We start from the raw sequence: 10,714 nt of genomic DNA, 5'->3' as shown, positions 1-10,714 counted from the left end.
ATATAGCATGGAGCAAACAAAAATTATAGATACGTTGGAGACGTATCATTTAGCCACCTTTTCCTATGTGAGGATAACAAACCGATCGACCTGGTCATTCTCTATTGTGTTGTCATGCCTTGCTACCCTTCTTCAAACCAAGAGACACGAGATTCGTTCCTTAGCTACTGATTTTCCCCTTCTCAACCTATATGCGGGTTCGATGCCTACTCTCTTGGATAGTACAGTCTCCCTTCCTTTCCTTATTCAACCCAGACATGGATTAGTCTGCATGAAGTAGGTTTTCCTTTAATAGTGCAAATTAAGGTTTTCGTCTATGTGACCAGTAGAGCAGAGGATAGCAAATTGGGAAGATGGTGGTGTGGAAAAAGATCCACATGCAGCGACATGGCAGATGGGGCAATAGAACAAGGGTATGGTTCGAAAAGAGATAGCATACCTGAGGGTCGGCGGCAAGTGGCTTCGCTCGTGGTCGTCGTCCTCCGCATGCACTATGGCAACGAGCTTGGGGACGGAGGCAATCCCGCGCAGGCGCTAGGTCTGAGAGGACGGCCTTGTCGTCAGTGCGTGACCTCGCTCGCCGACGACGAGTGCGTCAACGCTGCACATCCTTTTCTTCCCCGGCGGATCTGTGACCACCGGTGAGGAGGGAGAGAGAGGTCGTCTTTTTTAGATATGGAGAGAGGATGATAGTGTGAGAAGCAAGTGGCCAGCCCTTAGCAAGAAAGCTCCGAAGCTCCAGCCTATATATCTTTTTTATACTACTAGTACTAGAGGTGGAGTAGTGGTAGAGTAGTTTATATTTCCTATGCAAACAGCACCAGTTTGTCAATTCTAGTAGAATCTAAGTTTATCTTCTCATTAACTATGGGTTCCTTTTCCTTAATATTTTTCAAAGTCATTCCTACCTTAGATCCATATTGAGTAATTTGACTGTGGATCTTTTTATCTAGATTTTCAATTAATTCAATAGTAGCAACTTTATTTTCAATAATTTCAAGTCTTTGCATAACATGCTCCAAAGTTAACATAGTTCCATTAACCAAAAGAGGTGGTGAGCCAAATAAATCTAACATAGCTTTATAAGCATCAAAAGTATGGCTACCCAAGAAGTTCCCTCCGGTAATGGTATTGAGGGTATATCTATACCAAGGATTAACACCTACATAAAAATTGCGGAGAAGAACCGAAGTAGATTGCTTCCTGGTAGATCTATTTTGAGCATTGCAAATTCTATACCAAGCATCTTTTAGATTTTCTCCCTCCCTTTGTTTAAAATTTAGAACTTCATTCTCGGGAGACAACGGAGAAGATAAGAGACTAGCCATGACGACAAGCAAACAAACTAGCACACGAGCAAACAAGGGTAAACTGGCAAAAGAGAGGCGGAGAAGGAGAAGGAGATTGGGAAAGAGAGGGCGAATAAAACGGCAAGGGTGAAGTGGGGGAGAGGAAAATGAGAGGCAAATGGCAAATAATGTAATGCGAGAGATAGGGATTGTGATGGGTACTTGGTATGTTGAATTTTGCGTAGACTCCCCGGCATCGCCGCCAGAAATCCTTCTTGCTACGTCTTGAGCTTGTGTTGGTTTTCCCCGAAGAGGAAGGGATGATGCAGCAGACTAGCGTAAGTATTTCCCTCAGTTTTTGAGAACCAAGGTATCAATCCAGTAGGAGGCCACGCTCAAGTCCCTCATACGTGCACAAAACGATAGCTACTCGCAACCAACGCGATTAGGGGTTGTCAATCCCTTCACGGTCACTTACGAGAGTGAGATCTGATAGATATAATATTTTGGTATTTTTGATATAAAGATGCAAAGTAAAAAGTAAAAGCAAAGTAAAAAAGCAAAGCAAGATTAAAGTGATGGAGATTGATATGATGACAATAGACCCGGGGGCCATAGGTTTCACTAGTGGCTTCTCTCAAGAGCATAAGTATTCTAGGGTGGGTGAACAAATTACCGTTGAGCAATTGACAGAATTGAGCATAGTTATGAGAATATCTAGGCATGATCATGTATATAGGCATCACGTCCGTGACAAGTAGACCGAAACGATTCTGCATCTACTACTATTACTCCACTCATCGACCGCTATCCAACATGCATCTAGAGTATTAAGTTAAAAACAGAGTAACGCCTTAAGCAAGATGACATGATGTAGAGAGATAAATTCATGCAATATGAAATAAACCCCATCTTGTTATCCTCGATGGCAACGATGCAATACGTGCCTTGCTGCCCCTTCTGTCACTGGGAAAGGACACCGCAAGATCGAACCCAAAGCTAAGCACTTCTCCCATGGCAAGAACTACCAATCTAGTTGGCCAAACCAAACGGATAATTCGAAGAGACTTGCAAAGATAACCAATCATACATAAAAGAATTCAGAGAAGATTCAAATATTATTCATAGATAGACTTGATCATAAACCCACAATTCATCGATCTCAACAAACACACCGCAAAAAGAAGATTACATCGAATAGATCTCCACAAGAGAGGGGGAGAACTTTGTATTGAGATTCAAAGAGAGAGAAGAAGCCATCTGGCTACTAACTGTGGACTCGAAGGTCTGAAGTAAACTAATCACACTTCATCGGAGGGGCTAGGATGATGTAGAAGCCCTCCGTGATGACGGCCCTCTTCCGGCGGAGCTCCGGAACAGGCCCCAAGATGGGATCTCGTGGATACAGAAAGTTGCCGCGGTGGGATTTGGTTTTTGGCTCCTGTTCTGATCGTTTGGGGGTATGTAGGTATATATAGGAGGAAAGAGTACGTCGGTGGAGCACCGAGGGGCCCATGAGGCAGGGGGCGCGCCCCCCACCCTCGTGACCTCCTCTTTGATCCCTTGCAGTAGGGTCCAAGTTTCCTGGATCACGTTCGGTGAGAAAATCACGTTCCCGAAGATTTTATTCCGTTTGGACTCCGTTTGATATTCAGTTTCTCCGAAACACTGAAATAGGCAAAAAACAGCAATTCTGGGCTGGGCCTCCGGTTAATAGGTTAGTCCCAAAAATAATATAAAAGTGGAAAATAAAGCCCAATATAGTCCAAAACAGTAGATAATATAGCATGGAGCAATCAAAAATTATAGATACGTTGGAGACGTATCAGGCATCCCCAAGCTTAATTCCTGCTCGTCCTTGAGTAGGTAAATGATAAAAAGAGAATTTTTGATGCGGAGTGCTACTTGGCATAATTTCAATGCAAATCTTCTTAATTGTGGTATGAATATTCAGATTAGACAGATTCAAGACAAAAGTTTACATTGACATAAAAATACTAATACTTCAAGCATACTAACAAAGCAATCATGTCTTCTCAAAATGACATGGACAAAGAAATTTATCCCTACAAAATCACATAGTCTGGCTATGCTCCATCTTCACAACACAAAATATTTAAATCATGCACAACCCCGATGACAAGCCAAGCAATTGTTTCATACTCTAACTTTTTCTAAACTTTTTCAATCTTCACGCAATACATGAGCGTGAGCCATGGACATAGCACTATAGGTGGAATAGAATGGTGGTTGTGGAGAAGACAAAAAGGAGAAAATAGTCTCACATCAACTAGGCGTATCAATGGGCTATGGAGATGCCCATCAATAGATATCAATGTGAGTGAGTAGGGATTGCCATGCAACGGATGCACTAGAGCTATAAATGTATGAAAGCTCAACAAAAGAAACTAGTGGGTGTGCATCCAACTTGCTTGCTCACGAAGACCTAGGGCAATTTGAGGAAGCCCATCATTGGAATATACAAGCCAAGTTCTATAATGTAAAATTCCCACTAGTATATGGAAGTGACAACATATGAGACTCTCTATATGAAGAACATGGCGCTACTTTGAAGCACAATATATGAGACTCGCTATATCATGGTGCTACTTTGAAGCATAAGTGTGGAAAAGGATAGTAGCATTGCCCCTTTTTATTTATTTTCTTTTTTTGGGCCTTCCCTTTTTTTCTTTGGCCTTTCTTATTTTTATTTGGGACAATGCTCTATTAAATGATAATCATCACACTTCTATTTATTTACAACTCAATGATTACAACTCGATACTAAAACAAAGTATGACTCTATATGGACGCCTCCGGCGGTGTACCGGGATATGCAATGAATCAAGAGTGACAAGTATGAAAAATTATTAACGGTGGCTTTGCCACAAATACTATGTCAACTACATGATCATGCTAAGCAATATGACAATGATGAATGTGTCATGATGAACTAGATGGTGGAAAGTTGCATGGCAATATATCTCGGAATGGCTATGGAAATGCCATAATAGGTAGGTATGGTGGCTGTTTTGAGGAAGGTATATGGTAGGCGTATGATACCAGCGAAAGGTGCGCGGTATTAGAGAGGCTAGCAAAGGTGGAAGGGTGGGAGTGCGTATAATCAATTGACTCAACATTAGTCATAAGAACTCATATACTTATTGCAAAAATCTAGAAGTTATCAAAGCAAAGTATTACGCGCATGCTCCTAGGGGGATAGATTGGTAGGAAAAGACCATCGCTCATCCCCGACCGCCACTCATAAGGAAGACAATCAATAAATAAATCATGCTCCGACTTCATCACACAACGGTTCACCATATGTGCATGCTACGGGAATCACAAACTTCAACTCAAGTATTCTTTAAATTCACAACTACTCAACTAGCATGACTTTAATATTATCACCTCCATATCTCAAAACAATTATCATGCTTCAATATTTTCTTAGTATTCAACACATTCAAAAGAAAGTTTCACAAATCTTGAATACCAAGCATATTATTATTAAGCAAATTACCATGCTATTAAGAGACTCTCAAAATAATTTAAGTGAAGCATGAGAGATCAATAGTTTGTTTAAAACAAATCCACCACCGTGCTCTAAAAGATCTAAGTGAAGCACATAGAGCAAAACTATAACGCTCAAAAGATATAAGTGAAGCACATAGAGCAAAACTACTTAGCTCAAAAGATATAAGTGAAGCACATAGAGCAAAACTACTTAGCTCAAAAGATATAAGTGAAGCACATAGAGTACTCTATCAAATTTTAATTCATGTATGGCTCTCTCAAAAGGTGTGTACAGAAAGGATGATTGTGGCATACTAACAAACAAACACACAAATAATACAAGACGCTCCAAGCAAAACACATATCATGTTGGTGAATAAAAATATAGCTCCAAGTAAATTACCGATGGAAGTGGACGAAAAGAGGGGATGCCTTCAGGGGCATCCCCAAGCTTTGACTTTTTGGTGTCCTTGGATTATCTAGAGGGTGCCATGGGCATCCCCAAGCTTAGGCTCTTGCCACTCCTTGTTCCATAATCCATCACAAGAATTCACCCAAAACTTGAAAACTTCACAACACAAAACTCAAAATAGAAAACTCGTGAGCTCCGTTAGCGAAAGAAAACAAAAGACCGCTTCAAGGTACTGTAATGAACTCATTATTTATTTATATTGGTGTTAAACTTAATTTATTCCAACTTCTCTATGGATTATAAACTATTTTACTAGCCATAGATTCATCAAAATAAGCAAACAACACACGAAAAACAGAATCTGTCAAAAACAGAACAGTCTGTAGTAATCTGTATCTAGCGCAAGATCTGTAACCCCAAAAATTCTAAAATAAATTTATGGACGTGAGGAATTTAGCTATTAATCATCTGCAAAAATAATTAACTAAATAGCGCTCTCCAAATAAAAATGGCTGCAGTTCTCGTGAGCGCTAAAGTTTCTGTTTTTTTACAGCAAGTTCAACAAGACTTTCCCCAAGTCTTCCCAACGGTTCTACTTGGCACAAACACTAATTAAACACAAAAAACACAACCAAAAAAGAGGCTAGATAAATTATTTATTACTAAACAGGAGCTAAAAGCAAGGAATAAAAATAAAATTGGGTAGCCTCCCAACAAGCACTATCGTTTAACGCCCCTAGCTAGGCATAAAAGCGAGGATAGATCTAGGTATTGCCATCTTTGGTAGGCAATTCTTCGATGAGGCATCTATTTCCCTTAGGAATTTCTTTATTTCTAGTAATTATCAAACTTTTGGGCACAAAATCAAAAAATTCATTTGTAGCAATTGGTTCCTTAATGATAGCAAAAAGATTGGGATGAATACTTATAGATTTAAGATCTGCAGTTTCCTTACTAGATGATTCACCCTTATTTTTAGGGACATACATAAGCTTGGAAATTTTAGTAGGAGGACTTGAAGTATTCTTTACGGAAGATAAAGCGGTTCCCAAGTTTGTAATGATACCCTCAAGTTTGTCAATTTTAGTAGAATCTAAGTTTATCTTCTCATTAACTATGGGTTCCTTTTCCTTAATATTTTTCAAAGTCATTCCTACCTTAGATCCATATTGAGTAATTTGACTGTGGATCTTTTTATCTAGATTTTCAATTAATTCAATAGTAGCAACTTTATTTTCAATAATTTCAAGTCTTTGCATAACATGCTCCAAAGTTAACATAGTTCCATTAACCAAAAGAGGTGGTGAGCCAAATAAATCTAAGATAGCTTTATAAGCATCAAAAGTATGGCTACCCAAGAAGTTCCCTCCCGTAATGGTATCGAGGGTATATCTATACCAAGGATTAACATCTACATAAAAATTGCGGAGAAGAACTGAAGTAGATTGCTTCCTGGTAGATCTATTTTGAGCATTGCAAATTCTATACCAAGCAACTTTTAGATTTTCTCCCTCCTTTGTTTAAAATTTAGAACTTCATTCTCGGGAGACAACGGAGAAGATAAGAGACTAGCCATGACGACAAGCAAACAAACTAGCACACGAGCAAACAAGGGTAAACTGGCAAAAGAGAGGCGGAGAAGGAGAAGGAGATTGGGAAAGAGAGGGCGAATAAAACGGCAAGGGTGAAGTGGGGGAGAGGAAAACGAGAGGCAAATGGCAAATAATGTAATGCGAGAGATAGGGATTGTGATGGGTACTTGGTATGTTGACTTTTGCGTAGACTCCCCGGCATCGGCGCCAGAAATCCTTCTTGCTACGTCTTGAGCTTGCATTGGTTTTCCCCGAAGAGGAAGGGATGATGCAGCAGACTAGCGTAAGTATTTCCCTCAGTTTTTGAGAACCAAGGTATCAATCCAGTAGGAGGCCACGCTCAAGTCCCTCGTACCTGCACAAAACGATAGATACTCGCAACCAACGCGATTAGGGGTTGTCAATCCCTTCACGGTCACTTACAAGAGTGAGATCTGATAGATATAATATTTTTGGTATTTTTGATATAAAGATGCAAAGTAAAAAGTAAAAGCAAAGTACAAAAGCAAAGCAAGATTAAAGTGATGGAGATTGATATGATGAGAATAGTCCCGGGGGCCATAGGTTTCACTATTGGCTTCTCTCAAGAGCATAAGTATTCTACGGTGGGTGAACAAATTACTGTTGAGCAATTAACAGAATTGAGCATAGTTATGAGAATATCTAGGCATTATCATGTATATAGGCATCACGTCCGTGACAAGTAGACCGAAACGATTCTGCATCTACTACTATTACTCCACTCATCGACCGCTATCCAGCATGCATCTAGAGTATTAAGCTAAAAACAGAGTAACGCCTTAAGCAAGATGACATGATGTAGAGAGATAAATTCATGCAATATGAAATAAACCCCCATCTTGTTATCCTCGATGGCAACGATGCAATACGTGCCTGCTGCCCCTTCTGTCACTGGGAAAGGACACCGCAAGATCGAACCCAAAGCTAAGCACTTCTCCCATGGCAAGAACTACCAATCTAGTTGGCCAAACCAAACGGATAATTCAAAGAGACTTGCAAAGATAACCAATCATACATAAAAGAATTCAGAGAAGATTCAAATATTATTCATAGATAGACTTGATCATAAACCCACAATTCATCGATCTCAACAAACACACCGCAAAAAGAAGATTACATCGAATAGATCTCCACAAGAGAGGGGGAGAACTTTGTATTGAGATTCAAAGAGAGAGAAGAAGCCATCTGGCTACTAACTGTGGACTCGAAGGTCTGAAGTAAACTAATCACACTTCATCGGAGGGGCTAGGATGATGTAGAAGCCCTCCGTGATGACGGCCCTCTTCCGGCGGAGCTCCGGAACAGGCCCCAAGATGGGATCTCGTGGATACAGAAAGTTGCCGCGGTGGGATTTGGTTTTTGGCTCCTGTTCTGATCGTTTGGGGGTATGTAGGTATATATAGGAGGAAAGAGTACGTCGGTGGAGCACCGAGGGGCCCATGAGGCAGGGGGCGCGCCCCCCACCCTCGTGACCTCCTCTTTGATCCCTTGCAGTAGGGTCCAAGTTTCCTGGATCACGTTCGGTGAGAAAATCACGTTCCCGAAGATTTTATTCCGTTTGGACTCCGTTTGATATTCTGTTTCTCCGAAACACTGAAATAGGCAAAAAAACAGCAATTCTGGGCTGGGCCTCCGGTTATTAGGTTAGTCCCAAAAATAATATAAAAATGGAAAGTAAAGCCCAATATAGTCCAAAACAGTAGATAATATAGCATGGAGCAATCAAAAATTATAGATACATTGGAGACGTATCAGGTCCCTATTCTCTGAAGACCCTCTCCGATCGTCTGATTATCGGACCCGTCATGGGAAAGAAACACCAAGGAAGCAAGAAGCTTTGACGTACAAGGGAATCCTCAGGTGGTCTCTGATAACGATCAATATACCTGTTTTGCATATCCACACGCAGCTTGACCTTGGATAGGACATGTCAAATAGTCCTATTTTTTACTTATTGCACTACATGTATGCATACGCTTTGACGTATCATTTAAATAACAATATACAGCATCAGCTCATTATTGCATTCCTTTATCTTTTTTCTTGTCTGCTTACTTACGACAAGTTGCACCCGTACATTTTGATACGACCACTGCGCCAGGGGCTTTAGTTTACCCCATAACACGGCATGAAAAGTCCGAACACTTTTGATAGTGCGACACCCTGAACTTATAGCATTATATGCATCAGCTCCGAATCATGTCTTGGGTCAATAGTTGGGTTTCCCCGGCTCCCATGTTTTGGTACCTTACGTTCCGCTATATCGGCTAAGATAGCACTGGGAGAACTACTACGATTGTGTCCCGATTCTTGCGGACGAGCACCTCAGTAGAGAAAGCCGAAAACTGACTGTCATGATGCGGCGAGAGCTGGTCACTGTTCGAGAGGTCTCAAATCCTTAAAGATTTTTTCCGCTTCGGGCGAGGAATCGGCCTTATCCGATTTAGGCGTACATAGCGCCCCAAGTTCGGCCTTCCGAATACTAGGGGCTTCGCCAAAATTTAAAATTGTAGACTTCTATGGCTAAGTGAGAGTGATAAAGCCTTATAGTCCGATTGCCTGGTTCGTTGTGCTGAACACCTCCTTCGAAGGACCCAAAACTGGGATAAAGAGTGATCAGGTTTATCCCGAACACCTCAGTACTAGTTACATGGGGGCAAAAGCCGACGACTGGCCAACTCTCAAATTTTATAAACGACCGCACGGAAGGTAATATTTTAAATTAACAAGCGTTCCATAGCGCACATGAACTCATTTCATATTACAGGATCAAAGAGTACATTCATTCAAATATCACATCCTTAGCACATTCATCTGCCACAAGGCGAGCACCCTTCAGGACACTGTCATAATACTTTTTGGGTTAGCGATGCTCCTTGCCCTCCGGTGGCCCCTCCTTCACCAGCTTTTCAGCGTCCATCTTCGCCCGGTGCACTTTTGCCCGGGCAAAAGCCCTGCGTGCACCCTCAATGCAGGCAGACCGCTTTATGACTTCAAGCCGGGGGCAGGCATTTACAAGCCGCCTTACCAGGTTGAAATAGCTGTCGGGTAGGGGCTCGCCATGCCACATCCGGACTATGAGGCCCTTCATGGCCAGTTCGGCCGCCTTGTGAAGCTCGACCAGCTACTTCAACTGGTCGCTCAAGGGCATCGGATGTTCGGTCCTAGTATACTGAGACCAGAAAAACTTCTCCGACAAGCTCCCTTCCTCGGCCCGGTAGAACTCCGCGGCATCCAACACACTGCGGGGTAGATCTGCGAATGCTCCTGGAGAGCTCTGAATTCGGGTAAGTAAAAGGAAAGTTCCCTTCACATGCTTGCTTTGCATAAAGAATGCCTTACCCGCCGCTATCTGCCTGACCGCCTCAATTTCCTGGAGGGCCTTTTGCGCTTCGGCCTTAGCATTTTGTGCATTCTCGAGGGCCTTTGCAAGCTCGGACCCTTGCATCTTAGAGTCACGCTCCAAGGACTCGTACTTCTTGACAAACTCCTGCAGCTCTTGCTGAACCTCGCCGACTCGGGCCTCTTGCTTCTCGCGCTCGGCGCGCTCCTTGGCCACTTTGCCTTCGGCCTCGGACAGCGCCTTCTTCAGGGTCGCCACCCCGGTCGTGGCCCCTAGCAAAATTCATGATGATCATGTGATCTAACAACCATTTTCCTCTTTCTTTATCAAAAAATAGACGAGGTATCACTTAACTTTGTTCTCTTCGAGCTGCCTCTTGGTAAGGCCGAACTCTTCCTCGGACCGCTCAAGGTCCCGCTTCAGTGTGGAGACCTCCGCCGTGTGAGCAGCAACGGCCAGCAGTGAAGCATGCTTATTCACATAGACATATTCTGATTAGACTCATGTGATTATTATTTGATCCTCTGTTCGGCCTTTCTTC

This window comes from Triticum urartu, chromosome 7 (assembly GCF_003073215.2).
Source record: "Triticum urartu cultivar G1812 chromosome 7, Tu2.1, whole genome shotgun sequence".
In the NCBI taxonomy this organism is placed as follows: domain Eukaryota; kingdom Viridiplantae; phylum Streptophyta; class Magnoliopsida; order Poales; family Poaceae; genus Triticum; species Triticum urartu.
Note: the sequence above shows the minus strand (reverse complement) of the source record.